A 26,631-nucleotide genomic window follows, 5' to 3' on the forward strand; every position below is an offset into this window, starting at 1 on the left:
TATGTTGGTTTCTTAGTTTGTCGATTTTCGGCCAGAATAGCTTCTCATAATAAGGGGAGATATGTGTCCTGACGTTCAAAGAAAGGATAAATATTATAAAAGAGTTCATAACCCTCTGAATTTTCATAGTTTGTTCTACAACTGCGTAGGTTAGTACAACATCACCGTAAAAAATCAATGGAAAAATGAGAGTTTGAATATGTTCGAGGTGAACACATGATGTCCAGCGGTGTTTCTCTTCCTTATATAATTATGTTCCTTACTCAATATGAGAAGCTAATTTCCAAGAGGTAACAAGTTGAAAAATTAAACACTGTGATGATGATGATGAAAAGTGCAGGGTGGTCGGAAATAGCGTGAATCGATGAGCGCTAGAGTGTTTGTCATATGATAAGTGGGAGTTTCGGAAGCATGGGGAAGAAAACCATAGGATGGGATTTTGTAACGTGAGAAGAGAATATAGGGAATTACTGTATGCAACCAAGTCTGAATGGCAGGAGCAGAGAGTTGTCGAATTAAATAGCAATGCAAAACAGAATGATAGTAGAAAAGTATGGAGTACAATTAAGGGGATTTGTGGAATACGGAAGCTGCCGCGGCAGACGGTAATAAGTCAGGCTATCTGGGTGGAGCACTATAAGAAACTTTTAGAGACTGAAGATAGGTGGAGACCGAGAGTAAACGATACCGGTATATCGGTAGGGCTAAGGTGTACTGTGCCGGCATTAGATAAGGAAATATCGAAAGAAGAAATAAAGGAGGTACTAGGGAAAGCCAGGAAAGGCAAATCTGGAGCGATTTCGGGTATCACCAACGAATTTTGGAAGCAGCTGGCGCAAAATAAGGATATCCTAGAAAGTATGGCGAAACTATTTAACAAAATATTTGAAGGAGGTGAGTTCCCAAAATCTTGGCAAGAGGGAGTGATCTGCCCAATCTATAAGAAGAAGGGAGATAAAAATAACCCTAACAACTACAGGGGTATAACGTTGCTAGATACATTAAGTAAAATATATACAGGTGTGTTAGCAAAGAGGATAATGAAGTGGGCAGAGGGGGAATCGATTCTGGAGAGGCTGCAAGCAGGTTTTAGAGAAAGGATGAGGACAACAGATAATATTTTTGTAGTGAAAACAATAATAGATAAGTATGTAAAAAAGAAAGGAGGAAAAGTATACATGACTACTATTGACTTGGAGAAAGCATTTGATTCTGTGAGCAGAGGGGCGGTCGTGGCCAAGATGAGAGGGATAGGGGTGTCCCAGAAGATGATAACAGCGGTTGAAAATATATATGCAGAAGTAAGGTGTGCAATAAAAACAAAGGAGGGCGTAGTATTTGGAGAAATATTTTCCAATGTAGGATTAAAACAAGGTTGTAAATTGTCACCAGTACTGTTTCTAATTTTTATAAATGATATCTTTCAATCGAAAGGCTTCGAGACAGGGGTTTATCCAAGTCTTGAGAACCGGGATATTCCGGGCCTCATTTTTGCTGACGACATCCTTCTGCTCACTTTGACACCCAATAGTATGCAAGGTAGTATAAATGTAGTGGTAAATTACTGTCAAGAATGGAACTTAAAAATCAATGTACAGAAAACCAAGGTAATGGTGTGTAAAAAAGGACACAAATTATCAAAGAATGAAAAATGGTGGATGGGCGAGACAAGGTTAGAAGTTGTCAATGAAGTAGAATACTTGGGTATGATTTTAAGTGGAAACGGAAAGTGGTCAGAGCAAATAAAAAGATCAAAGCTGAAAGGCATGAGTGCACTGTCAGCCATTAGCATACTAGAGAAGAAGATGCCCAACACAGACTACAGAGTGCATAAAAATGTTTTTAATGCAGTAGTTAAATCTAGAGTGTTGTACGGAGCGGAAATTTGGGGAGTTGATGAAAGGGTTGACTCACTTGATACAATTACGAGTAGATTTGGGAAAATAATTATGGGTCTACCCAGCTGTACAGCTAATTGTGGAGTGAGAATGATGTGCAAAGATATAAGTCTACGAGTGGACATTATTAAAAGGATAATAAAGTATTGGTTGAGAATGAAGTTGCGAGAAGGGGGCGAAATTTTACAGATAGCATATCAGCACCAAATGAAACATCAGAACCAAGGATACTGGGTGGATGGGGTACGGAATATTTTAGAAACGATTGGAATGGGATGTTACTGGGAAAAAGAATGTATTGAGAAGTGGAAAATATGTAAAAAAATAGTTCTAAGAATTAAGGATATTGAAAAACAAGACATTGATGCACAATGTAGAAGTAAGAGGTCACTACAAGAATTTTGTAATATATATGGGAGAATGAGAATAAATGTAGAGTTTATAACAAAAAAGAGAATGAGGGGTATAATATGGTGGTTAATGGGGATACATAAAAATAAAGCATATAGAAGGAACAGGGATGAAAATAAATGTCTAATATGCTCTGAAGAGATGGGATGGGCACACCTTATAAAAGATTGCCCTATGACAAATGAAATACGAGAAAAATTCATAGACGATGAGGATGTAAAGAAAATTGAGAACGAAAATCAGCTGTATACAATTGTAAAGTTATTGAACAGAGAATGGATGCACCCGGATAGAATTGCAAAATTATTTAACATTATTAGGGGAAGGTGGAGCAGGAAATTGAAGGAAGGAAAGGATGTGATACATGTCAGCCAGGAACCGAATTGTGCCTAAGGTAACCTAGACAATATAACTCCGTTGAAGTCTAGAGCCACTAGGTACACACAGTCTTTGCTGAGCTGAGCTAGGGAGCAGACGTGCGTGGTAACGGTGCGGAAGTGCAGGAAAAGCAATATGGGCGTAACAGTGCAGCAGTATAGGAGTGTGATAGGGCGATGGCACAACCGGGTCAAGTGGATCAAGACGGACTGTAAATCAGGATTTAATAAAGAAATAGGACTGACAGAACTGTTGATGGCGGCAGCTATAGTGGCTACTCTATTAGTCATCGGAGGCGTCGAGATGAACCCAGGCCCATTGACATGGGAGGACATTCAGAAAATCAAGGAAGTTGTTCGCGATGCTTCTCAGGCTGACCAGACCAAAGAAATGTTCGAAGCACAGTTCCAACAAATCAACGAGATGAAGGAAAGCATAACCAGAGATCTAACAGAAATAAAGACGAAGATAAGAGAAGACAAGGAAGAAAGAGCTATACTAAATCAGAGGATACAGGAGCTAGAAGAACAAGTACAGGTACTTCAATGGCGAGATAGTAGAAGAACGGAGGAGGAGAAGAGAAGAAATATTATTATTTACGGACTGGATGAAACGGAAGGAGAATCTAAGATGGAATTGATGAGCTCAGTCCTTAAGCTAATGAGAGAGAAATTAGGCATTGAGTGTACCGAAAGGGAGATAGATGATGTGTATAGGATGGGAAAGAATAGAGGAAGAAGACCCGTTAGAATTAAGTTTGTTTCCTCATTAATGGCAAGCCGAATTTTGAATAGTGCGAGGAACTTGAAGGGCAGCAGAATTTGGATAAAAAGGGATATGGACAGAAACAGCCTCCAAGAGCAAAGAGTTCTACAATTCCATTTACGACAAGCAAGAAAATCGAATCTACGAGCATTTATAAGAGGAAACCGCTTGCATGTGATGGGAGATACCTGGGCGAGAACGTGGACGGTCAGTGATCTGGGTGATATGTTTAAGGAACGAAGTAAGCAGTTTGGGTCATCAGCGGAAGTGCATGGTGAAGGAGTGATGACACAAGAGATTCCAGAGTATACGTGCGATGCTCGGGTTGATAACCCCGGGCAGGTGATTCAACAGCCTACTTCAGATCTTCCAGCGGAGTTACATAACAGTGGGAGGAACGACGAGGCGAGCCAGATGTCAACAGCGGCGCCGCGTGGAGGAGCTGAGGATACTTCCAGGCGTAGGTCAGTGAGTCTAAAAGACTTTTTTCAGAAGAAGGGGATGGGTTCAGGTAGTAGATTAAAACTCACAGAAGAACTATCTGAGAAGGACGTTATTTGCTCTCCGGAGGGAAGTATAATGGAAGTGGAAAGATCTAGAATAACTAGAAGTAAGTCAGGAAGTTTAGAAAATAGAAGTAAAAAATAACTAGAGTTAAAGGTATCATGTGTTAACATTGAAGGAGTATGGAGCAAATTAGGTAACGAATACTTTAAAGAGCTACTGGAAGAAATGGACATCCTTGGGCTTGTAGAAACTTGGGCTGATTGCAAGAAAAACTTAAAGATAGAAGGGTGTATCGTATGGAGTCAATATGGATCAAGGAGATCCAATAGAGGAAGGATATCGGGCGGAATTTCAGTGGTTATCAAAAACAACTTAAAAGATAGAATACAGCTGTTAGAATCTGAGTTTAAGGAATTAATCTGGATAAGAATATTAGATAGGGTCAATTGGAGGAATGAAATATGTATAGCTTTTATATATAATCCACCTTTGAGCTCCCCACTAGGTACATAGGGTTAAGGGATAGTATGGAACTACCTCGTTACAGTAGTTCTACTAGTTTTATGTATTGTCGAGTAATAACTTCCGTTTTCTCTTTTTTTTTCTTAACAGCCTGCAAAGGCAATATTAGCTTTGATAATCTGAAAAGATATCACTATAAATAGATGTTTTGGTGTTTCTTTCTGCCATAATACTATATATGAATGGAAGTCCAACATTCAGTTTATAGTATTCTTTCTCTGTTCAATTTCTATGCACCTGTCTTATACGAACATTTATCGCATGTACCAATTATTAAAAATATTCACAATAGTTATTTAAGTTATTCCTAATTTTGTATACGGCATGTATCACAAATTATGAAATTATGGAACGATTACAATAAATAATACCCTCTCCCTAATCTATGATTTTGAGATAAAGGGAGACGGGTATCTTGAATCTTGAATCTTGAATATGATAAGTGATTTGAAGAAAACAATTTGATATGCCGCACCGTTATCATTTTATCAAGTACGTAAGTTAGGCAATCAGATCGATTCGCGAGGGAATTCAAATGGACTTTGCGAGGCGGAAATCTGAACATGAATACAGGCTTGAGTGCCAAGTCATTCATCCATCTACTAAAACTCGTGCTTTAGGGGTACGGGCATTGTTATACGTAGCACTCCTTCACGGACCATTACTGTCACACAATACATAATCGAGATTCTCCGTCACAAATAAAATTTCTCATGTTCGTGCTCGTGACTGTTTTAAGGGGAAATAATAAGGGAAAATAATTTTAGCCAAAAATATGTTTGAATGCGTCAAGAGCGCTTGTCATATATCTCGAAACGTGTAGATTATTTGATGACCATGTGGCAACCTGCGTGTTCTTTCTTCTGACAACAATCACCACTTTAAGGAGTGAGTCCTCTTACATTGGAATAACTTGTATGTGACAGTCTCCTGGAAACAGATTTACTGGCAAGTTACTTTAAAGCGATAACAGTTAACGGTCATTAAGCAAGAGCATAGCTCTCTACCTTGTGAAGCACATGCTGCACTTTGAGGGCTCTCGTACAAGTCAGTAGCATGAAGTGCGCTTCAAATATCTACCGGTAGTGAGGGTGATGTGTCACATTCACCATCCTTCACACACCACCTGAACTAGACCACTTCAGTTTCCAGACTACTCTACCAACATCGATAGAATTGAACATTGTCAATAGGGTATGTTTGAAGTGCCTTCGAGTGGTACTCAACACGTATAATTTTTTTAAAATTACTATTTCTCCAAAAGTTCGAAAAAAACGTACACATTTAACAATGCAATGTGCGTTTGTTTAAATAATACACATACAGCGTATCCTTAAAACACCGACAAAGCTTAGTATGTTTTTTGGCAAGGCAAACAGATCTGTTTTCAAGAAAGAACCCATACCCAGAAACGCACGGCTTGGACACTGTAGCGCATCGAAGTGTGAGATGGGTGTTGCGTTTCGCATGTCGTCAATAAACCCAACATGAGTAGCACATCGGGCTGATCACAAACGGGGTTTGAACTGTGTACCTCCTACGTCATTGCAGAGCCTACATTGGCGGTACTGAGCCTCACGCACATGACCCAATACGTGCGGTTGTCTTTGAAACATTTCAATTGCTCCGTTGACTGGAGCAATAAGGTCCTCCGCTGACGTTACAGGATTGTCATACCCCATACTCTTCATACTACCTTCGTGGAACTATCCGGTTTCTCTTAGTCGTCTACCGATGGCCGCGAAGGTGGAATCAAGCCGCTGAGGTAATTTGCTCTTTCTTCGAATATTGCGCGTGGCCCATCTGCATTCGTTTTGTGCTTTCATTTTGAAAAATGGAATTAGACAGTGAATTAATAGTTTTGGAGCTAAAAAATACTCGTGCCTTTAAGATACAAAGGACCAAGAATTCGAAAACAGCGACATGAAGAGAGATGCGTGGTTATCAGTAAACGGTGGCCGTGTTAGGGGAGATGTTGTGTTTCTTTTGCAGATAGCATTTTTCAACAAACAGGAAAACGTTCCGCATATAATCTTGCAGCAGCCCTACCAGTGCAATCCGCTTTGCTGTATGCAAGCAACATTTCGGTCATTTCCGGAGTTGTGACTGGTACATGTCGCACTGCTGTTAACAACGTTACTGCACTGGCAGACTACAGTACACAAGTAACGCAGGGGGATGCGCATCAAGGACTATGTGGAGGAATGTAGCGCATGCGCAGGAATGATATTAGGCTGAAGTCGTCCATCCGCAGTACAATAATGGTTAAATGGTTGCATACATTCCGTTTTAAGACCTCCAATCGGAACAAATTGTTACAACCGTTCTCATTCTCCGACGCTCTCCAGCGCCCAAGCCGTGCATTTCTGGACAGGGGCTCCTGCTTGAAAACTGATCAGTCCGCCATCCCACACATCACACGAAGCCTTGTCGGTGTTTTTGAGGACATCCTGTATACAGAGTGTCCTTGAAAACAGTTTCGATATTTACAGGGGAGGCAGTACGTAACAAACGAGGAAGAAAGACCATATAAACATTGGTCGCAAACCCAGTATCTTCAGATTTATGGTCCGCTACCACTACCATCAATGATCAGGATGTCCCAATAATGTACGGAGAGTCGTATGAAACAAAATATATTCCTATCTAAACATTGGTCCTAAACGGCTACAAATGTGATACATGGGCACATGCATGATGGGGCACCGTCCCATATTCCTGTTAGGTTTAAGTGACACTTAACACGGGTCTTCTATGGACGATAGATTAGTCGGGGAGAACCAATAACTTGGCCTGCCCGTTCGCCTGACCTTAACCCTTTAGATTTTTGGTGTGTACGGTCCCCACAAATGATGCGGATACAGTACGAGAACGAGTCATATAAAAATCATAAAAGTAGAATAAAAGTTCAAAAATCATGTGACGTTTTTGTCCGTTGGCTGTTCTATTACAAAATGTTTAAGAATCTTATGCAGGTGGCAGCACCATGCAGGCAAGCAAACGCCATCAAAGTAGCAGTGTGCACTTACTTTCATTAGAAGCTAGTGGCCACAAATATTCATTTCAGGCAAGGAAATATGTACAGCCCTCAGGATCGTTCAGTACCGGCTTACACTCTCTCTCATTGATCAGTACAAGTCCATGTAGAAGCTTAAGGCTAGGGACATACTTGCGTTTTGTCACGCTGGATTTCTGCGTGTTATTCTCGCAGCTGGAAGACACGGAGCGTGACTACACTTGCGAGTTTGTACGGCGTGATTTTATTAGTGTGTTGTATATTATGAAGTAGTAAAACTTCACCATTGCTCTGTATATGGAAGGAATCGCAATAGATGAAAATACCGTTTTTGCGTTATATGCTGCGTTAATTGCTTGTCGTCGTCATCGTTGAAGGAAATATTGGATCCATCCTATAATAAGTGACAGATTATTAAGTGGAGAATTAGTGCTCCTACACAATAAACTAAAAGACAATCAAGATATTTTTTTAGTATTACAGAATGTGCGTGGACTCATTTGAAATGGTTTTCTGTTTGTTGAAAAATGCTATCCGCAAAAGAAACACAACGTGTTCCCCGAACATCGCCTCCATTTCTCTTCATGTCTCTGTTCTTGAATTCCTAGTCCTTTGTATCGTAAAGGCACGGGTATTTTTGAACCTCCAAAATTATTAATTCACTGTCTAATTCCATTTTACAAAACGAAAGTGCAAAACGAACGCAGATGGAGCATGCGCAATATTCACACAAGAGCTCATTACTGCAGCGTCTTCATTCCGCAGGTGTGGCCAGGCACTGGACGGGAAAAAACGCAAACCCATTCTCGAGCGGGCGACCTTGTCTCGTGTTCCGCGGCGGGAAATCACGCTCTGTATGGCCGGTCCCATACAAATTAGTGTTGTACATTTTTGACGCGAGATTTCACGCAGTAACGCAGCGTGATATCACGCAAGTGTGACCCTAATCCAGGGATGGTGAACCTGTGACACGCAATCACATCTTCGATGGCATGTCGGATAATATACTAACATATTTTCATTGCTTTTATCTTGTAATAAATTGGTCGGAATTCTAGCAAAAAGGCATATTTTAACATTACGCTTTAATAAAGAAGTATGTCTCAATTAATTCTATGGCCATATTCTAAAATAAATATTAGATGTCAGCAAATATATACCTTTTTTAAAATTTAAATTTACCTATTTTCAAAAGTAATTTTCAGTCGTTTGCAGAATATAATACGTAATTAAACATTCAGCTGTATGGATTTCTACGCAATGCAATCTAATACCTAAATCGAAGTCAAATGTGGAATTTCATGATAACCTTGATGATAACCCATGGCAGACTAGCCAGTAAAAAGTAATAAACAAGACCTTAATTGACACGCTAGTCGGAAAAGATTTGCCATCCCTGCCCTAGCCTAACACATGCACACAACTGAAGACGAGGGGAGTTAGAAAGAGCGATGATAAACATGTCAACCGACTGAGGGTAAAATTCTTTTCTTAGTGATTCTTATGTGTTAAAATATTAGCGATTTCCACGATGACTATTATGACATGGCATCGCGTTCAACCATTGTAGGGAATAAAATCCCTTATTTTTATCAATATATGCCCTATTAAATTAAACTACTTTAATTCATTCACAAGCACTGTCAAAGAAGTATTACTACATTATTTTGCATTAGAATATGCACGGGTATCAATTTTGAACGCGAGAAATGATGATGAAAAACCTTCACTAAAAACTGAGGAAGGCGTTTCTTATTTCATTTAATATTTTATTATTATTATTATTATTATTATTATTATTATTATTATTATTATTATTATTGTTGTTGTTGTTGTTGTTGTTGTTGTTATATATATATATATATATATATATATATATATACACACATTCGTTTAGCCCCTTAAGGAGCACGTGGAACCATTAAATAGCACTGGTATTCTTCATCTTCTTGTTCTTCTTATCTTCCCAAAACTTCCTCATCCTTTCACTATGGGCCTGCCGTCTTTCTTGTGTCCACGAGTTTTTGAGTTTCAAGCTTTTCTCAGATGGATTCTTGGGTGCAAATTTATGGCTGTTGATCTTTTGTCTGTATGTATTCCTTGTGGTTGCCATTGGATCAACGTCGACTTCTGCGAGGTCCTTTTGTGCATCCACTAGCCAGCGAGCTTTGGATTGTCGGTTTCCATTGATAATAAGAAATATCTTCTTAGTCAGTCGTGAGTCATCCAATCGTGCTAAATGTCCATAAAATTTCATACGCCGTTTGCGTGCGACTGAAGAGAATCGCTCAGTTAATGCATATTATTATTATTATTATTATTATTATTATTATTATTATTATTATTATTATTATTATTATTATTATTATTTATTCTCCAAGAAAGGTAGCACCATCTTACCTAAAACTATGTTAGGGCTATAGTTTATACGATTACAATATTAAATATTATTAATGCATTACCTAGTAGAACAAAATACTGCAAAGAATATTACAATGAATTAAAAACCTTATCTAAGGAACGGACAGAAGCTGAAGTGCAACAGTTTTTCACAAATTTATTAGAAACCAAAGGGGAAATGATTACATTGCAGTAACTCAGATTTCCTTTGCTTTGTGTGTTTTTGATAGCATGTAGTGAACAATAGAAAAGTAAATGAGCTACTGTTTGTTCTGATTTAAAACGTTGAAAATAACTTCTAAATTTACCATGTCCAGTCATAAACTGTATAAGTATAAAATGCAAACATGCATGCATTGTGTCGTACATGTGCCGTATGTCAAGTTATGGGATGGAGTTCGATGCCTGTTGAACTTGGTCGGTCAATACAGGGACGATTAATGCCGCTTGTGGATGACGTGGGGTTACAGCAACGGCATGGGGGCGTGCATTATCCTGTTGGAAAACACTCCCGGGAATGCTGTTCATAAATGGCGGCACAACAGGTCGAATTATCACACGGACGTACACATCTGCAGTCAGGGTGCGTGGGATAACCACGAGAGTGCTTCTGCTATCATAGAAAATTGCACTCCAGACCAAAACTCCCGGTGTAGGTCCAGTGTATCGACGCGCAAACAGGTGGAATGCAGGCGCTCACCTGGCTTCCTTCTAACCAACACACGGCCATCACTGGCACCAAGGCAGACCCAACTTCCATCGCAAAACACAACGGACCTCCACTTCATCCTCCAATGAGCTCTCGCTTGACACCACTGAAGTCGCAGACGGCGGTGGTTTGGGGTAAGTGGAATGCACGCCGCAGGGCACCTGTCTCGGAGCTGTCCTTCAAGTAACCGATTTCCAACAGTTCGTTGCGTCGCTGTAGTGCCAACTGCCGCTCCAACTGCTGGTGTAGACGCAGTCCCTTGCGCCACAGCTATACGCCGAATACGACAGTCCTCCCCCATGGTGGGTGCAATGGAGATGTCCGCAGCCCAGTTTTCTTGCGAGCGTACCTTCTCGTGACCACTGCTGCCAGCACGCATGCACAGTGGAGACATTCCTGCCAAGTCGTTCTGCAATAGCGCGGAAGGAAAATCCACCTTCACGTAGCCGTATTATACGGCCTCGTTCGGCCGATGTGAGCTGCTGATGCTGGCCTCTTCGACGTCGTAAAGGCATTCTTGACCCACTCACAGTCACTCCGTCCAATCCCACAGGTAACTAACAGTACAGCCCGTATTTAAAGCAAAACTCTTGTGCAATGGTCATTTGTCGCTACTAGCACCACGCTAAGGCGATCTGTGGAAAATTTTAGTCAACGTTATCTTTTAGACGTATAAACACGCCTACCAACGTTCGTTAATCTAGCACAACCTCTTCTTGGTGTTTGGATACTTTTTTCCGCCAGTGTAATTAGAAACCTTAATTGGGTGGAATAGTTACTAGGCTTAATTCAATGTTTAATGCTGTAATATATAAACTAATTGTAATAAGGAAAAGCATTAATGTATAAAAAATCTATATTTTTAGCCCTTCAGGCAAGCAACTCAAAGTCGAAGCTACGAATTTTAGGTAAATAAAATGTAATCAAATAAGAGAATACATTTTTTATTTATTCCGAAAAATTACAATAATTTTCTTAATCATCGTTATCTGATCGATTAGATTAGCAAAAAACCAAACCAAACCCCATGGCACTACAGCCCTCGAAGGGCCTTGGCCTACCAAGCGACCGCTGCTTAGCCCGAAGGTCTGCAGATTACGAGGTGTCGTGTGGTCACCACAACCAATCCTCTCGGCCGTTATTCTTTGCTTTCTATACCGGGCCCGCTATCTCACCATCAGATAGCTCCTCAATTCTAATCACGTACGCTGAGTGGACCTCGAACCAGCCCTCAGGTCCAGGTAAAAATCCCTGACCTCACCGGGAATCGAACCCGGGGCCTCCGGGTAAGAGGCAGGCACGCTACCCCTACTCCACGGGGCTGGCCGATTAGATTATCAGTTTGACTTTTTTCTATCACTACGAGCGCTAATGTAATTCCGTGCATTGTTTCACTTAAGCACCACTACGAGCGCTAATGTGGGTCAATGCAGAGTTTCACCTAAGCCCATATAACTACATTCGGTGTGAACATTTTTCAATAAATGAAAATAACACCGTAGGGTATTGAACCAAGGAATATATTACAGAAAGGATTACGTGAATAACTTAGTATGGCCAGAATTTGAATAAAGAAGAAAGCGAGTAAAGACACAAGTGATTTTAGGAAGTTTTTCCTTACTGCATTTAGGCCGGGAGTGATTTTCGAAATTAGTTTTGCTGCTTTGATAGAATTATTTGAGACTCACAATTTGACACATTTCCGGGATCTTCTGCCCTTCAACTTTCGGCACAATTGAGGAAATTGCTCGATTTTACTTTTTTCGTAGCATGGGGACCACTACCTTGTGTGCTAAAAAATATTTTCAACATTAAAACAATTTGGATTAAAACAAATGATTACACTCTCCGCATTTTCAAGTGATTTGGAGCCAGGGGTTGGGAATATTCTATTTTATTCCAACTAAAGACACGACTGCTGAATTCAGGAGAGACATAGTAAATGCGTTAGGACCAAAGGAGTATTGGATTTGACCAGGAGATATCGAGCAATAACAGTGGTTATATTTGGAAGGAATACCGAGATCAGCTGATGCTCTGTGCTCACAAGTTGTGACGGTCGAACCATACGTTGCAATGACCATAGAGCTGTTAAATGTAAGACTGTCGGTATTACAGAAGCACTCTATTTCACCCCGAGATAAGATCTCTCTGTTCTCCTCATTTGAATATATAAATCGTAAAGTAATCCAAGAAGCATTGTTCTAGTGCGGCGAGCAACAAAGCTAGACTTAGCCTCTAATGACGAACACCGCCTCGTGAGGTTATTAGCGACCGCACTGCTCTCTGTCATCTTTGGTGGCCTGTGCACTGCGTTCCACTATAATTAAACATGTTTATAATATTAACTCCTTAAGCTAGGTCGATGACGGCTAATTCCATAGGAGGTACGCCTAGCCTTGTGCAAAGTAGATAGTTTCCTTTCTTGTAAATTGTTATTATTATTATTATTATTATTATTATTATTATTATTATTATTATTATTATTATTATTATTATTATTATTATTATTATTAAAAATGTATCGCAATTGGGAAATCTACCGGTGGCAATTATCTTTTACAGTAGTGTGATAATAAAAATAAAGTGAAAATATAATTACAAGCAACAATAACAATAAGAATATTACATGAAATACTACTAGTTCAATATTTTAAATCCATCATCATCACACACAAATTTGCACACAACTTAAGTATTTCCAGTGCCCGGGAGTGGAAACGTGGATTTTTGTAACGTTAATAGTAACGTGAGGTGTCCTGGGACCCTAGCATTTTCCCGTTCTCTGTGTTACTGGAAATAACGCAAAGTTATATTTTCATAAATAAACAGTAAGATAGGTTTTAACAGAGAATAAGACTACAATATAGTGTAAGGTATGTTAATGGCAAATCAACAAAGAGATACAAATCACTGATGCAACGTTAATTCAGTTTGCAATCGTATTAATTTCTATTGCAATTCCTTTCATTGTAAGTCTCATTCAGATGCACTAGTCCCGTGTTCATCAACATCAATGCAAGTTTCACATATATTTTTCATGTGCTTTATACACCTATTACTGCAGAATGACCTAGTCTTTATGTCCTTACTCCCGGGACAATTAGTGCATCGTGACTTGCCACTGGGACCTGGCTCTGCTTGTGAATCATCACTTAGTTCAATCTTCACTCGCTTGGCTGCTTTCTGGTGGATATGCCTAGGTATTTCGGGTTTTAGTGCTCTTTTTCTGAGTTGATCTTCAACAAGTTTGATACCAATTTCCACCAGAAATTTACTACGCTTCATCATCTTATCTAGCATTTTCATCATCATCATCTGTTTACCCTCCAGGTTCGGTTTTTCCCTCGAACTTAGCGAGGGATCCCACCTCTAACGCCTCAAGGGCAGTGTCCTGGAGCTTCAGACTCTTGGTCGGGGGATACAACTGGGGAGTATGACCAGTACCTCGCCCAGGCGGCCTCACCTGCTATGCTGAACAGGGGCCTTGTGGAGGGATGGGAAGATTGGAAGGGATAGGCAAGGAAGAGGGAAGGAAGCGGCCGTGGCCTTAAGTTAGGTACCATCCCGGCATTCGCCTGGAGGAGAAGTGGGAAACCACGGAAAACCACTTCCAGGATGGCTGAGGTGGGAATCGAACCCACCTCTACTCAGTTGACCTCCCGAGGCTGAGTGGACCCCGTTCAAGCCCTCGTACCTCTTTTCAAATTTTGTGGCAGAGCCGGGAATCGAACCCGCGCCTCCGGGGGTGGCAGCTAATCACGATCTAGCATTTTACAGTTGTAAATTGCATTGCTATTGATTCCCGTAATATCCAGAACTCTGAAGAAGATCACCAATGGCCAGCGTTTGCATTTTCTAGACGTGGTGAAGGAGGTGCTTAACTCGTCAACGACATCCACACCACACTTGGTAAGGTTGTAAAAGGTAGTTATATTCGGTTTGTTGTGGCCACCTGTGGACAAATCTATGCTATCATCTTCGAAGTGCATTGTTGACGACATTAGCACAGCCTTATTTTTCTTTGGGGCATAAGACACCAGTGTCATATTTTTCCGGAACCCAAATGGTGAGGAATTATGTGTTCTTTTCTGCGTAACAAATTACATCGGCACTTCTCTTCTAAGTAATGACAAAGCTACACATAGTAAGAATACAATAGGTCTAATATCAACAGTGACACGTAACAATGCGCATACAATCTCATTATTTAGTAGTGGGAATATTACTTACCCACAAACAAATGCACAACAACGCACAGCAATGCAAAATTATGCACACATAAATGTTCCACAAACGGTAACGTGGGGGTCCATGAGCACCCCAGTCACTTTAACTAGCTGTTTACTTCTTCCAAGACGGAGAACACTCGAAACACATGCAGTAACGCGTAAAGTAAACATGTGAATGAAGATAGACAAAGCGTTAGCAGTTCAGCCAACTAAACATAAGTGCAGTAGTTCAAGAACTGACCGTGGGGGTCTAGCACCACCCCGCGTTGCCATTACAGGGTTTTAACACTACGGTTTACAATACTATACGTTGAGCTCACCACTAACTTAACATTACACCATCATACACAAATTCACCGGTACAAATATGGGACGTAAATTAATATATGTTATTGAATGTTATTTATAAAGGATGATTCGACTAAAATGATCCCCTCAAATAACTCATAAAACCGCTAAAGGTACGAAACTCCGTTCTCTCTTTTAGTAAAAGTACCGAGGAGTTAGAAACATTTAAGATCTTAAGGCTTTCTCAATTGTGAAATTACCAACGTTTCGCCCCAGTGTAGCAGTGGGCTCATCAGATGGATTGCTACACCTTTTCAAGACGCTGGCGGTAGTGCGCCATTGAGACACCTCTGCAAACTTCCTATGTATGGCAATGCAGTGATGGTACACTAGGAGAAGCATGTACCTCTACTTGTATAAATGTCTCCCTTTGGTCTTTATATGAAAAAATAAGGTTTCCAGAAGGAAACCGTTCATAATCACAGTTGCAGTACTTTTGCGCGATGGCAATATCTGGTGAGGTAATGGTCATTGAACTACACTGTTCTAGAATTATACAGAGTGTTTCGTAACTATACCGACAAAAAAGTTCAGGGATTCTCTTCGTGTTGTGTTAAGAACAATGGTGAATTAAGATTGGCGGGGAAAATATTTCTTTTCGAGAGAATGAGCTTAATTTTTTACTTCCGGGCGTGGGACACTAACGAACTCGCCGTATTTGCTATTCCAGAGCACAAGCTGCTGCCGTGCTTCAGAGAGAAGAAGGGGAGGGAAGGGAAGTGGAGTGTATGATGAAGACAGAGATAATGCTCCGCGCGTACACAAGTTTCCTCGTTAGACTCGAACAGGATTTTCCTTGTCTCTTCGAGGCAATATCCACAATTCGTTAATTAAACAGACGTAACTGCACACACAGTACAAGAAAACACTGTAATTAAGACACACTGTCAGTCAAGGAATGCACCAGATCGTTTCTCCTCTCGTCTACTGGTCGCAGTGAAAAAAATGAAAACCTACAACCTGTTTTCCAGTCATTGTTCGGGTCAGGGATGTAATGAATGAATCATATAGGCTATTAATACGATGTTGTCGCCACTCCCAAAGTGATTTATTAATGATTGATAGATGCTATGAAATGAGAGTGGTGACTGTTGCTGGAATGAAAGATGATAGGGGAAAGCGGAGTACCCGGAGAAAAACCTGTCCCGCCTCCGCTTTGTCCAGCACAAATCTCACATGGAGTGACCGGGATTTGAACCACGGTATCCAGCAGTGAGAGACCGACGCACTGCCGTCTATGCCACGGAGGCTCTGCTGGTCGCAGTAACGTTCTTTATTATTAAATATGACCGAAGGTACAACGCTGCCGTCCCACGATTGTATATTCCTTTACTCACAACATTGTAAATGGAAAGAAATATTGAACAAAGAAAACAATACGCCCAATGGTTTAATTCCAGTAGATCGGGGCCTCTCAGAGTACATGCGTCCGTGCATTGCGCGGTGCAAGGTGCAAAAGATGACTTCGCTAGGTTGACCAGAGTGCAGACCCACCACTCCTCGATTTTGAGCCATAGCGCTCTCTCTCTCTTTTCCCTACGCATATCTCACTCGCTCAACCTGTTTCCCCCTTTCTCACTCGCCCTGTAGTAGGTGTTCAATGTACTTCGATGCACAGTTCACAACGGGTAGTAGTGACATCTGGACCCCGTTCAGGATATGTGGTGTATAGCGCATTACCACAGTCTCCCACTTCCCATTTCCCCTTCCTTCCCTTCCCTTCCCTCCTCTGACTCACAGCAACTGACAGCGGATAGCTTTCTGGCACAGCAAATATGACAAGTTCGCCATTTCGAATCTCGGCCCCCGGAAATATCCAAATAACATTTTCTTGAAAAGAAAAATATTCTCCGTCAATCCGATTGCACCATCATTTAAATATAACACGAAGAGCACCCCTGACTTCTTTTTGTCGCTATAGTTCTGATCACTCTGTAGATATTGATACTACAAATTCCTAGGTAGGATTTTTAAAATCTGGCAATGAATTCTCGGGGAAATGAAACAACTTCAAGCGTGTTTCATTCACTATATAGTCATGTGGCGTATAGCAATGAATCACAAACTAGGCGGCTAAGTTGCGCTCTATGTGGTGTTTCTTCACCTAGTTCCGACAGCTTTGCATTCGCTGTAATGAGCACAGAAATACACTATAATGACACTATAGGATTTAAGCCTTTAATACGAGTACCTGCGTAGATTATAGGAAGAGCAAAAATGGCTATGCGATGACCTTCAAGGAATAAAATTCGTTAAAATAGGACGGCCCATTCTGGCGAATTCCGTATTCCATTTTCTGTAGAAGCAATTGCCGGATTCTGGAAATAATAACACGTCTGCATTTCCAATCCCAAGTGAGCAATTTAGTGTAGTTGCAGTTAAAATAGTACAAAACTAGTACTGTTATCTCCACATTGTACTTACACTGTCAAGTACAGTATATTCCAGAGCACTGAAAATAAGTTAGTATTTCTGTTCGTTTCCGACCAGGGAGTCTTTCCATTCCATCTTCGTAGTCCTTTTCTTTCCTTAGCCGATACTTTCATTCTCTTCGAAGTGCTGTACATCTTCTACTTTAACTCTGATTAGTGTTAATAGAGAATGATTATCCAGATGTATTTCCTCTTAAAACAAAATAATCACCACCAGTACTAATTGGCTATACAATTTAATTTTCGATTTCAACTGTTGTTATTCATAATATGTACCTGATCTTCTTATGTTTGGTTTCCCCCTGTGGGTGAGGGCGGTAGAATAACACACACGGTATCCCCTGTCTGTCGTAAGAGGCGACTAAAAGGGTCCCCAAGGGCTCTGAACTTTCAAGCGTGGGTTGGCGACTACGAGGTCCTTAGCTGAGTCCTGGCATTGCTTCCACTTACTTGTACCAGGCTCCTGACTTGTATCTGTCCTATCCGACTTCCTTTGGTCAACTCTAGTTCTTTTCCGAGCCCGACACTATTAGGTTTCCGAGGGGTAGGAGGTCTTTCATTTTCACGCCCCTTGTCTTTCTTTGGCCGATACCTTCATTTTTGGAAGTGTCGGATCCAGGTTTGCCACCGTTAGTACTTTAGTACTAGATCCAGTACTTCATGAACATTTTTAGTACGTTAGTTCTTTTTATGGAAATCTAGTACCTTTCAAGGGTGTATTGTAGAAGCAATTCTAGAGGAGCAGAAGAACAAGAAAGAAAAGTTTGTAAAAGAGATGGCAGTGTTTATGAAGTTGGATAAGAAATGGTGGTTAGCCAAGTCCACAGAAACTTAAAACCATTTCAGTCTGTCGAACACACAAGCTCGATATAAATATTACACTATAACATACCTGTAAAAAATACACTATTCAACAATATTTATCTTCAATTTGTGTGTTCGACAGACTGAAAAGTATGGCATCCTTCTTAACAAACAAGTCCACAGAATCGCTGAAAGAAAACTAAGAATTTGGGACATTTCGAAATGAAAAATCCTGTAGGCGATTAATCTTTTCAAATTTGACGAATTTTTTGAAGGCAGTGACCTATTTACCACATTCTTCTGCTCCAACAGAACGGGTGTTTTCCTGCTTTTACTGTTAATAAGACCAAACTACCGGGCGAGTTGGCCGTGCGCGTAGAGGCGCGCGGCTGTGAGCTTGCATCCGGCAGATAGTAGGTTCGAATCCCACTATCGGCAGCTCTGAAAAAGATTTTCCATGGTTTCCCATTTTCACACCAGGCAAATGCTGGGGCTGTACCTTAATTAAGGCCACGGCCGCTTCCTTCCAACTCCTAGCCCTTTCCTATCCCATCGTCGCCATAACACCTATTTGTGTCGGTGCGACGTAAAGCCCCTAGCAAAAAAAAAATAATAAGACCAAACTGAGAAACAAACTCCAATCCTGTATGTTGAATGGGCTCCTAGCAAATGAGAAACTAAAATACTCGTCTGCCCAAAATTTGCGCATTTCAAAACAGTTTATTGCTTTGGCAATAATTTCGAAGGATTAGGAGAAGAGCAAAATGTGAAATGCATGTGAATATATTCTGAAAGATAGCCAAGTTTTGGGAAGTGTATGAAGACAAAATGTATGTGTGTGTTGAACAGAAATGCGTGAGAATATTCACAGTGTTCATATCCTAAACAGAAATAAATGACTCTCAACTCGTAATCAGGTTGAAACTGGAAGTGTTAGGATGATGGTGATTGAAACCGCAACATTGCTGCTTCCCATCATAGACATCAAAATCGGGAAGTTTGTTGTGATAATTACAAATTTGTCATTTAATAAATGTGTATTTTCGATAAGTATACTTTGTTTTCTATACTGCCTTTATGAATAATCCTACTCCATTGTAAAACAAGATTTAGTACTTTTTTCCATAATCTAGTAACTTTTCAGGGGAAAATTTAGTACGGAAATGTTTTGCCCGGTGACAACCCTGGTCGGATCCCTTCATTTTTTCTCTCTGATTAGTGTTTTATAGAGGATGGTTGCCTAGTTGTACTTCCTCTTATTTTTTTGCTATTTGCTTTACGTCCCACCGACACAGATTAGTCTTATGGCGACAATGGGATAGGAAAGGCCTAGGACTGGCAAGGAAGCGGCCGTGGCCTTAATTAAGGTACAGCCCCAGCATTTGCCTGGTGTGAAAGTGGGAAACCACGGAAAACTATCTTCAGGGCTGCCGACAGTGGGGTTCGAACCCACTACCTCCCGAATGCAAGCTCACAGCTGCGCGACCCTAACCGCACGGCCAACTCGCCCGGTCGTAGTTAATGTAAATTTAAAACTTTTCAGTCTATTGAAAATACTAGCAACACTAACATGAGGTAAAAATACACATTATTAAATAAGAAACGTGATTAATTCTACATGAACATCCTCAGATTCTATCAAATCGTTTTAAATCATGCGCATAAAACAAGGGTGCTGGACAAAGCGGGGGCGGGACAGGGTTTTTTTTCCGGATAGTCCGGTTTCCCCTGTCATCTTTCATCCCAGCAACACTCTCCAATATCTCACCTCTCAATCATTAATCATCATTGCCTCAGAGGAGTGCTATAGGCTTCGGCAGCCGATACAATTCCTATCCTCGCCGCTCGATAGAAGAGTCATATATTCCGTTCCTGGCTCGGTCGAATGACTGGAAACAGGCTGTGGATTTTTACTTATATGTATATCCTATAAATATCTGTCAAATTTATTTTACAACACTGTATGCAACTATATATGTACGGAGCGTATATGCGTATGTACTAAGTAGTACTTCTTCCATGTATACTGTACCGCAGAAGCACATAAACCTCATTGTAAAATTACAGGGCGAGTTGGTCGTACGGTTCGGGGGGCGCGGCTGTGAGCTCGCATCCAGGAGATAGTGGGTTCGAACCCCACTGTCGTCATCCCTGAAGATGGTTTTCCATGGTTTCCTATTTTCATACCAGGTAAATGCTGCAGCTGTACCTTAATTAAGGCCACAGCCCCTTCCTCTACATTGATAAGACTATTCTGTCCCATCTGTGTCGGTGCGACGTAAGGCAAATAGCCAAAAAAGAAAAGAAAAAAAAGTATATTTTTAAATTATATATAATTAATATGCTATTTGCTAGCAGGACCTAGTGTTTACAGTGCACTATGTCTTCTGGTATGGGCTAGAGCAATCCTGTTACTTTAATTGATCTGTCTCAGCTTTATCCTTGGCTTTGACAAAATGAAAGTGACTGAGGTATGAGTGATGCTAGTAATGCCATTCCTTCTGCAGCCAGTCCCTGCTATGAATGGTGTGAAAATATTGCTCATAGGGTCGGTTGGTGCGTGCATTTCAGTGGGCTTCACAGACTGATATGTAATAGCAACTTCTGGCTCAGTGAGAAAAGCAACGGGAAACTACCTCACTCCTCATTTCCCTAGTACGCCTATTCAGTGATGCCTAGGACATCTATGACAGCTGATGGCGGAGCTGTTGAGGATCCAACCAGCTTTCGGGCTGAAGACTAAACATACATATAAATATAAATAATAATAATAATAATAATAATAATAATAATAATAATAATAATAATAATAATAATAATAATAATAATAATTGTACCGGGTGGTACACCCCCACGCCGCTAATTCAAACTTTGCGCCAGTTGAAACTCCTCTACTGGAGGAAGTCTGAACTTTATCTACTGTGTTAATTTTCAAGTTTCTCAGAAGATGTCACTACTTGGAAATTTTGAAGTTTCTGAACTGGGTCGTTTTCGATGTATTTTTGTTTTGCCTGTGTTAAGAAGTGTGGACATTCTCTTCCAGATGGCACTACTGAAGAACTACAATTGTGCACCCTAGTGCGAAGTGAAAGAACTATGTTTTTGGAGAAATTTTGAATTCATAAGTTTGTTCTTTGTTAAATTTCTTTCAGTTATTGTTTAAGTTGGCAATATTAACCCTTTCTTTCTGCCAGTTTTGAAACTGGCCAATCATAATTTTCTGTAATTAATTTTCCACCGAAAAGGTGTTTCTTCCTCATCTAGTGTAGGGGTTTTCGTCGTTAACCAATAAAATTTTTGTGGGAGGGTGTTCTCATTCATGAAACGCCTCGAACTTTCCACGAGGGTATATAAACTGCTGATTTTCGGGTCTCCTGGCCACTTCAGTAACATCTATCAGTGCGTAAAGTACGTAGCAAGGGGCGGGAAGCGCCTCTTTCTTCGGGCAGCAGTTCAGCCACCAGGTAATGGCCGTTTAATAACTTCTTTTCTTGTCAGCTCAGCAGTTTAACTCTCGGGGCAGGTCCGAAGCCTTTCCACCATGTAACTTTTCCCCTAAAATGTAAAGACACTTAGTATCAATTCTATCTTTTAAACTACATATTGGGATAGAGAGTGCTTAACCCTCTCGAGCTCCCACTCATATTGCATTGAGGTGAACTTATTTTCACAACCGTTTCTTCCTTAACGTAATGTAAATTGTTTCCTTCTAAAAGTCACCTCTTTAGTATGGGATTAGCCCTTGCAGTAACGGCCTAGTGCCAAGTAGGTTTTATATAAAGTGTATTAGGAGTGCAAGAACGCCTCCTCTCATGTTGGTATTTTAGAGGCCATGTAATTTACCTGTTTCTTTACTTAATAGGCCTCAGTAGGTTGGGTATTTTTACCCCTGTTTTCATGTCCTTGGAGGACAACTTGAATGTGGAGTTTGGTGTGGCCTTTGATAGGCTTAAATTTTGAGAGCGAGTTGCTCTTTCTTGAAAATTGAGTTGTTGTATGCCTCGAAGAGGCTTTACCGTGTAAAGAGGAGCAAGTGCTCCTAGGCATGATTGGGGTCTTCTGCCCCTTTGTTGAATTCTGTATATCGTAAGGTTGGGCTTATAGCTCAAGAATTGTGTGTCTGGCTCTCGGAGCCCAAATCCTGTAATCACTGTAATTGTACATTTTCGAATTGTGTTTCGGCTACTGAGTACCTGTTCTATTTGTTATTTCTTAATCTTGAAAAGAAAATATAACCTTGTTAAATTTTATCTTAACTTTAATTTCGTATTTTGAGACCTGTTCACCCCCGCACCTTCTTTCACCTCTGCTAATCCACCAAACCACGGTAACAACAACAACAACAACAACAACAACAATAATAATAATAATAATAATAATAATAATAATAATAATAATAATAATAATAATAATAATAATAATAATAATAATAATAATAATAATATATTGCTCCCTAGACATCCGAGTTCTAGTCACAAGGCTCTAGTGCAAGTAAAACGCGGAGATGGGCTCTCAATACCAAATTTGGATTAAATTAAAAGAATATTGTGATTATCAGTCGAGAAATTATTAGGTAAGTCCAAGGAAATGATTATGACCATCTTCCGAAATTTTAAATTTATAAAATCTAATTCAGCCTGAGATACAAGGCATGCTCAAATTCTAAGACATCTCTGTTTAATTCCTTTAAACCTTCCTTCTGTATTTCCACAGTCTGAAATCCATAGCCACTTTACATGCACGAGCCACTTCTAAAACCTGCCCCTTTCTTAATATCAGAGAAACTCTAAAGTGATATTCTGAACCATTGATTCCCTCACTACGGAAGTGCATCCAGAGTTTGATGGGAAACAAATAAATGAACAAACCAGTTTAACAACTTTGGTTAGATATAGTACAGAAAATACTTTCATTTTACGATGCAAACTTTGTGAGATTAAATTAGTTCGCGGAGCAACAAGCACAACTTACTTCTTAAAGTACACCTTCGTTGTACGCGCAGTTTCTCACGTTTCAAAATGACAAACAAAACTGTGTTCCACTTACACAACAAGTCTAAATATGTGACTGATGATGATGATGATGATGATGATTATGATGATGATAATAATAATAATCATTTGTCTATCTCATCAGTCCATAAAATGGTTTGATTTTATATTCATTAATTGGTCTACCCGCCTATATTACCCAAAAAATCAGAGAAGTTCTGGGTATCTGAAGATGTGTTCTATAAGTCTCTTCTTCTCGTCAACTTTCGCCAAATCGTCCTCTTCTCGTTAATTCGATTCCGTATCTCTTCATTTGTGTTTTGATCTACACATCTCACCTTCAGCATTCTTCTGTAACATCACACTTCAAAAGCTTCTATTTTCTTTCTGGGCTAGTTATCGCCCATGTTTCACTTCCATGCAATGTCACGCTCCAGAAGAAACTCCTTTCTAATTCCTGTATCTCTGTTCGTAGTGAGAATTTTTTTTTTTTGAGAAAGGTCTTCCTTGCTTGAACTTGTCTGTATTTTATATCCACCGTACTTTTGCCATCATAAATTATTATATTATTCCCAAGCAGCAATATTCATCTATCTCCTTTAAGAATTCGTTTTCTAATTTATAAGGGGAAGTCCCAGTTGCATTTTAGCTTAAACTAGTATTAGAAACACTGGTGGATTACGAAATCCTAGTCTCAAGAACACGAGGAACATTATGTCCAAGAGGCCGCTCCATGCCACAGTACGAAATTAGTTAAAATGAACCTCAGGACCACTTACTTGCCGACTGAGCTGAAGCCGGTTGGCTTCAGAATCCTGCACGTACAGAACAGTTTAAAATCTGCAAATGTAAACGAAATATGAATCAACATATCTATGCTAGCCGGGTAAATAGATTGTTTCCCGTAAGGCATTTCATTTCACTGACAGACCGTACTTTGCAACATACAAATGAATGTGTTCAATTCAATGCCCACGGCGTCCTTTCACTATTAGCTGAATAAAATAACAATTTTGATATGCCTGTCAGAATGACGAAATTAATTTTCACATCATTTTCCTGTATGGCACATACAAACATTAGTGATATCGCTCAGAATAGTAGAGATATATTATTGTATAATAATAATGAAGAGCCTCCGTGGCTCAGACGGCAGCGCGTCGGCCTCTCACCGCTGGATACCGTGGTTCAAATCCCGGTCATTCCATGTGAGATTTGTGCTGGACAAAGTGGAGGCGGGACAGGTTTTTCTCCGGGTACTCCGGTTTTCCCTGTCATCTTTCATTCCAGCAACACTCTCCATTCTCACTTCGTAGCATCTATCATTCATTAATATATCACTTTGGGAGTGGCGACCCCATCGTAATAATAGCCTATATATGATTCATTCATTACATCCCTGACCCGGTCACTGACTGGAAAACAGGTTGTAGGTTTTCATTTTCAATAATAATAATAATAATACAACAAACCAGTAATGTCACGTACTACTAGAATGAAATATTACAAAACAGTTCTCATACCAGAAACTCTATATGCATCAGAAACCTTAAAATGATTAGGTCGTTCTAAAATTGCAGAACGTAAAATCTTAGGAAAGTTTTCAGCCTCACGCAAGAAAACTGAATTTGAATCAAAAGGCGAACTGTAGACCTCTATAGTCACACAGGTAATTTCAACAACACTGTACGAGGAAGACTTTCGATTTTTTGGACACTTTTTAGGATGGACTAGCAAATGTACCCGTGCTTCGCTACGGTATTCTATATTGTATACGGATATCGACGTAAATACTGTGCGTGCAGCAAATGAGATTGTTTTAAAATTGCATGTCTCTTAGCCTTATCCGAGAAATAGCATGGGGAGGTCCACATACGTTGTTTCCAATGTAAAGTGAGGGTTGCGGAGTTGTGATGATAACGCCAGGCTCACTTGCCTACTGCCATTCACAATCGAGTTGGCAAGTTTACATTATAATTGCAGGCCCCAATGCCTACTGCGCGGTCACAATCGATTTGGGGAGTTTTAGTTACAATGGCAGACCCATTTCCTACTTTCAGACAGGTTACAGTTGAGGAGTTTTTATTATAATACCAGGCAACTTCCCTACCACCAGTCAAAATTGAGTTGTGCAGTTATCATTATAATGACAGTCCCTTTTTACTGCTGCTAGCCAGCTTACTGCCAGTCACACAGAATTAGTGAGTTTCCATGAAAATAGCAGGCCACTATGCCTAATGCTAGTCAAATTTTAGATTGGAACATTTGTTTATAATGGCGGGCACCCTGGCCTAGAGCCAAACACAATAGAGTAGGGGACTTTAGAACAAAACTGCATGATCCCTTGCCTTCTGCAAGACAAATCGAAAAGTGAATTATTCATTAAAATGGTAGGCCCTCCTTACTAATGCCAGTTACACAGGAGTTGGAGAAGGACCCCATTCCTACTGCCAGCAGTCAAAGTCGGTGTAGGGAGTACTGATTACAATAGCAGACACATCCTTTCTCGATCTCTACAAATCGACATCAATGAATATATATACAGATGGACATACGAAAGTATATGAATGTTTACAATATTGCAGACCTTCATTTACAGATTAACTGCTGCTAAACGGTACGTCATATCGACAAAGGATAGTACCGTAAGGCGCAGTATTTAGCGATCTAAATGGCTGGTCCTATGATATTTTCTCGCATCTAATCTATTCATGGGTCAGATTGAATCAAAAACGTTGAATAGGTTGAAATTTGTGTAAGAATATCTTACATTTCCATTACTTTTCGGATAATTATGTGACATAGCATTTGGCTCACATATGGGTACTGGGCGGGCCAATGTTCGTGTAGAGTTTGATCATACTATCTTTCCTGTAAGTGATTGAAATTATGCACATGAGAAGAAAAGGTTTAGAAATTAATTTCCATTAAGGCAGGTAGATTTCCATAAAGTTTGGTTGTGTGTATTTAGAGGGAGTGCAAAATCACGGTTTCGGTTTCGTATAAACCCCCAATTAGTTCAGGGATTTAGAAACAATATTTGCCCTAAAACCTCCCCAAAGGACAGGTGGATTCTAAATATGAAGTTTGGTGGAAATATATCCAGTAGTTTTCAAGTTAGAGAAAGACAAACAGACCAACAAACAAACAAACAAACTAACTAACTAACTAACTAACTAACTAACTAACTAACAGACACCAAGGAAACCTACCCCTGG

The sequence above is a fragment of the Anabrus simplex genome, chromosome 6 (assembly GCF_040414725.1).
Source record: "Anabrus simplex isolate iqAnaSimp1 chromosome 6, ASM4041472v1, whole genome shotgun sequence".
In the NCBI taxonomy this organism is placed as follows: Eukaryota; Metazoa; Arthropoda; class Insecta; order Orthoptera; family Tettigoniidae; genus Anabrus; species Anabrus simplex.